This window comes from Salmo salar, chromosome ssa19 (genome assembly GCF_905237065.1).
Source record: "Salmo salar chromosome ssa19, Ssal_v3.1, whole genome shotgun sequence".
NCBI lineage: Eukaryota > Metazoa > Chordata > Actinopteri > Salmoniformes > Salmonidae > Salmo > Salmo salar.
In genome coordinates, this window is record NC_059460.1 from 62,642,806 (window position 1) to 62,648,805 (window position 6,000).

Here is a 6,000-nt window from a genome sequence, read left to right on the forward strand (position 1 = left end):
AATGTCAATGTTGAACCAATGCAATGGTATACATTTTATTGGCTTGCTATATGAGCTGCTTTTCCTGAAAATGTCTATCTGATATAGCTAGTTGCTGTTGTTCAAGTGCAGTCCATTAAATATTACAGCCGCAACATCATGATCATGTAGTCATGCATTTGCAGACACAGCGAGGAGGAGAAAAGCCTTCTTTGGGTGAGCTACCTAGAACAACATCAACTAGCTAGCTATAATATCAGATAGACATTTTCAGGAAAACCATGGCTAGAGCTATCTTTCTGTAGTAACATTATTATTTGAAACCACCACATGCACATCCTCCGTATCTGTTACATTTCATATTATGTTTTAATATATTTGTAAGTCGCTCTGGATAAGAGCGTCTGCTAAATGACTAAAATGTAAAAAAAAAAAAATGTAAAATGTATATTAGTACTGTATTGCTATCTGTTTCAAGTTCTACAAATCATCAGCATGAAGAATAATACTGAATTCAGTTGAATTGTGAAGTGGACTGAATTCTCATTCAAATATTGTTGTGCCTCTCTTTCAGATTTGCTAAGCACACCTCTGCCTCTGCTAGCCACACAACCACTGCCTCCTGCTTGGCCCTGTCCAGGGATGACAGTAAACAGGGCCACAGTGTTTCCCAAAACCCCTTTCTCATCCCCCAGGAATTATTTTGCAATAGCTTATGTTCCGTGGGGTTAGGGTCAACTTGTCTTATCTGGACCCGTATTCACAAAGCGTCTTAGAGTAGGAGTGCTGATCTAGGATCAGTTTTTCCTTTAAGATCACAATTAATCAAATTATATTGACTAGTGGGACCTGACCCTAGATCAGCGCTCCTACTCTTGTGGTGTATTTCCATATTGGATTTACCCCAGTGCTTTACCCAGAAGGCTCAGACTTTTCAGGTTTCCATCTACGCGGGCCAGCACCTGTGTCTCACTGGGCCATGGCTCCGGCGGACCTGCTCTCATTAGGGGCCAAAGCCAGGCCACTGGTACTTTTCAGCCAGCATTTACATAACTATGGCTAACTGTGAATTTGAACACCTTCTCACAATGCAACTGTTTTGATTATGCAGAGGTTGTTGATTCTGCTCTTCACAAGTCCTCACTATCAGTCCTAGCTATGGAAACAGTTTCCCTAGTATAACATAAGGGTGTATACACTAGTGTAACAATGGTGCTACAGTCGAAAAGCAACATTGGATGCTTTGTGAATATGGGCCCTGGTGTAATGTGTGATCTTAGGCATGCTCTCATGGCTCCAGCAGACCTGCTCTCACTTGGGGCCAAAGCCAGGTCACTGGAACTTTTCAGCTGTCATTTACATAACAATGGCTAAATGAACTTTAACACCTTCTCACAAAGCAACTGTTTTGATATCATGAGTGATCTTAGGCATGTTCCCACTAATCCCCCCACCCCCCATTCCCTTTCTCTCTGTGTCTCCCTTCCCAGAGGACCTGAGCCCCTGGTCGGGGTGGCGTTCCGACTGCAGCTATGGTCCCCTGGCCTGATACCACCGGGCGTGCTACCTTGTCCTGGACCCCTGCTAGAGTCCTCACTGCCAGGTAGTCACTGTGCTTCTGTCTCTGCATTGCTTGGTCTTTGACGTTTTAGGCTGGGTATGTATAAAGCACTTTGTGAGTGTTGTTCAGGGCTGTCTTGATGAATGTGAGACAATAGTCATGCATTTGTAACAAGAACAGTGGTTTTTGTGTTGGGGTTGTATATCCTTATTTTGCCAATGTGAATGTTTAGCTGATCTGGAGTGGACTACATCTGAATTTAAATTATTCCCTAGGATGACTAACATCCATCATTATCCATGACTACCATACCCATGCAATCCACCACCACTTTTTTAATGAACACTCCTCCTCAGCCTATTGTACATGGAACAATAAAGTTAATATTCACTTTTGTCAATAATAACTTCTACACATCATGGCAACATGCTTGACTGAAAAAATCTTTAAACATGTCCTATGCCTTTAGACTTTATAGATGTTATGGGGGTGATGCTGTTGCTAATCAGATTTCATATTATCAAATCAAATTGTATTGGTCACATGCACATATTTAGAAGATTTTATTGCGGGTGTAGCGAAATGCTGGTATGTAGTGATTTTGCCAATATGTCAAAGTTATTAATTAGGAAAGATGGTGTTTTTCAGAATAACAAGTTCATGACTGTTGATGTTCACAGGTGTCATAAATGTTGTCGTGTTCAATTGACCAAAACGCAGCAGGAATGTGGATACTCATCTTTTTAATATTTTAGAGCAAAGTATACACAGAAAACAATAAACACGAACGACTCCAGACAGGCTAACAGGCTACTTACAAAATCATAGCAGTGTTAACACAACCACCCACAAACCCAAGTGACAAACATACTCCTAAATATATGACTCCCAATCAGGAACAATGATAACCAGCTGTCCCTGATCGGGAGCCACACAGACCAACATAGAAACACAACACCCAGAACAAACATACACAGACATCTTCTGCCACGTCCTGACCAAAATACTACACAACTACACTCTCTGCTGGTCAGGACGTGACAGTACCCCCCCCTAAAGGTGCAGACCCCGAATGCACCTAAAAAAGAAACCACAAAAATCCCCAAAAACCACAACAAAACAAAAACAAATACCCCCTAAACAATAAGGGAGGGAAAGGAGGGTGGCTGCCGTCAACGACGGCACTGTGCTACACCCCCCCCTCCCCAACCCACCTATCCTGGAGGTGGCTCTGGTTCCGGCCTCCTGCCCTCCAGGTTGTATGCAGACTCATTGGGGTCCGGGTCGTAGACCGACTCACTCCGTTGTGGATCGTGGGCAGATTCCTTCAGTTCCATACTGTAGGCAGACTCAGTTAATTCATAGTTAATTATCCACTTATTCAGTTCCTGATCATAGACAGACTCCTTTGGTTCCGGGTCGCTGACAGACTCCTTTGGTTCCGGGTCGCAGGCAGACTCCCTCGGTTCCGGGTCGCAGGCAGACTCCCTCGGTACCGGACTAGACACTGTTGCCGGATACTCTGGACTGCACACTGTTGCCGGATACTCTGGACTGCACACTGGTGCCGGATACTCTGGACTGCACACTGGTGCCGGATACTCTGGACTGCACACTGGTGCCGGATACTCTGGACTGCACACTGGTGCCGAGCTCTCGAGGCTGGGCTGACGCACTGGACGCCTGATGCGTGGGGCTGGTAGAGGAGGTAACAGGCTGGATACACGCACCCCAGGACTAGTGCGAGGAGCGGGAACAGGCTGAATAGGACTAGGCTGACTAATGGGAAACTTGGTCCGCGTTGCTGGTACTGGTCGTGCCAGACTGGAGGTCCTCACTTCCGGGTTAGCACGAGAGGCAGGAACCGGAAAGACTGGGCCATGGAGGCGCACAGGTGGCCTTGACCGCACCGCCTGCGCAACCCGTCCTGGCTGGATGGAACTAGCAGCCCTGTACGAGCGGGGTGCTGGTACAGGGCGAACTGGGCTGTGCAGGGGCCTGATGGTTGCCGTGCGTAGAGCGGGAGTAGGGTAGCCTGGTCCTAGGAGGCGTACCGGCGACCAGACGCGCTGCGCAGACATCCTCCTACCAGGCTGGATGCCCACTCTAGCACGGCATCTGCGAGGGGCTGGAATGGCGCGCACCGGACTGTGCGTGCGTATGGGCGAGATAGTGCGCACCTCAGCGAAACATGGCGCCCTCCACCTCATACGCTCCTCCATATACTCACGGGTAGCTGGCTTATGGTTCTTCTTAGGCCTAGCCAAACTACCCATATGCCCCCCCCAAAAAAATTATTGGGGGTGCCTCTCCAGCTTCCTCGCCAGTCGTGTTCCCCAGTAGCGTTCCCGGTCGTCACTCCACTTTCGCCATGGGCCCTCTCCGGCCATAATCTGTTCCCATGTCCATTCTTCACCGTAGTCCATATACTCAGTGTTCCTCTTTTTTTTCCGCTGCTTGGTCTTGTTTTGGTGGGTGGTTCTGTCATAAATGTTGCCGTGTTGAATTGACCAAAACGCAGCAGGAATGTGGATACTCATCTTTTTAATATTTTAGAGCAAAGTATACACAGAAAACAATAAACACGAACGACTCCAGACAGGCTAACAGGCTACTTACAAAAATCATAGCAGTGTTAACACAACCACCCACAAACCCAAGTGACAAACATACTCCTAAATATATGACTCCCAATCAGGAACAACGATAACCAGCTGTCCCTGATCGGGAGCCACACAGACCAACATAGAAACACAACACCCAGAACAAACATACACAGACATCTTCTGCCACGTCCTGACCAAAATACTACACAACTACACCCTCTGCTGGTCAGGACGTGACAACAGGACCCTACTAATGCTATGTTGAACGAGCACCATGGACGGAGGGGGAGGAAAACAGACAGCTGCTCTCTACCACACATTCACCAAGTCATCCAATGTTTGCATCATTAACAATTTTTGCATTTTCTAAAATAAATATATAATACATTTTGTTCATTCTGTTTCTAATGGTTTGTTATGCTAGATGTGAATAACTTAGCAGGTCCACTATAATGTATTGTTTTGAAATGTTTATTAAATATATATATATTATAATATATATATATTCACTCACACACACTTGGATTATTTTATGTTGCCTTTTTAAATGTTTGCTAAGATGATGATGTATGTTTTGTAGTGTTACTTTGGACCAGTAACCAAAAGGTTGCTAGATCGAATCCCCGAGCTGACAAGGTAAAATCGGTGTCTATAATATGAGCTGGTCAGTATGTGTAGGTAATTCTTTCTAACGTGGCTTTTTTGAATGATATCACGTAGAATAACTGCTTAAGTGTTGCTCTCCACTTTCTGGAGGACCGAGTTTTGAAATAAGTGGAATTAGAGTATGATAGGAGATGGAGAAAATGCAGGTGTTTGATTGCAAATATGCAGACGGAGTTGAAAAGAGAACACACAGAAGGCTGTTTTATAAAACACCTGTCTCCGGATTACATCTTCAATCTAAGAGCAACCATGGCATCTGTGACAGAGGGAGAAATATACGGGTAAGAGAGTCTAGCTAGTTACATTTTCCAATATTACATGTTTCTAATTTGTCAGAAAGTCGTTTTCATTTCAAGTTGAAGTGTGTTAGCTAGCTAGCTAACATCAGCTGGCTGGCTAGTTAGCTAACTTTACGTGTATGTTCTGTGTAGTAATATTATTCCTTTCTCAGGCCATTTGCATTGCTAGTTATAGCCTAATGTTAGCTAGCTAACATTGAACCTGGTTGGTTAGCTACCTGCATGTCTAAACAAAAGACTCCACTATGCAAATAACTATTTCAATAGAATGTTTATGATGTCACTACGACAACTGTCGATAGACGTAGCTGGTAAATTTGCTCTGGCTATCTACTCTGATTTCAAAGCACTCTCGTCTGAGTGTGCCATAGTGCAGAATGACAGCCTAACCAGCTCTGCTAGGGTGAGTAAAATGGTTAGAGTGAGCTGTTCTCTCATTTGTGATTTTTAGCAAGCTAGCCAACGTTAGCCAGTTAGCTTGGGTGCTTGACTGCTGTTGTTAGGTCAGAACGCTCGGCTCAAACCTACTTTTCAGCCAGAGCATCCAGTGTGCACTCCGAGAGCAAAGTGCTCTGAATTTGCGAATGGCCAATCTGACAACGCTCTGAGTATACGAACACCCAGAGCACACTCTGGCACTCCAGATTACATTCACGTACACACTCATAGTATAAACCAGTCTTTAGTCTTCAAATTTTGTCACATAAGACCGAATCAAGCCAGTTGGTCACAAATAATGTTTTACATATGCTTCAAACTACAAATTTAAGGGCACTGAAGTGGTAAACACAATGGCATAAAAAGACAAACATGAAAATTAAAGAGGAGAAAATAAATTTAGTATGGTTCTCTGTATTAGTATTAACTGCATTAGCCCAGTAAAACGCCT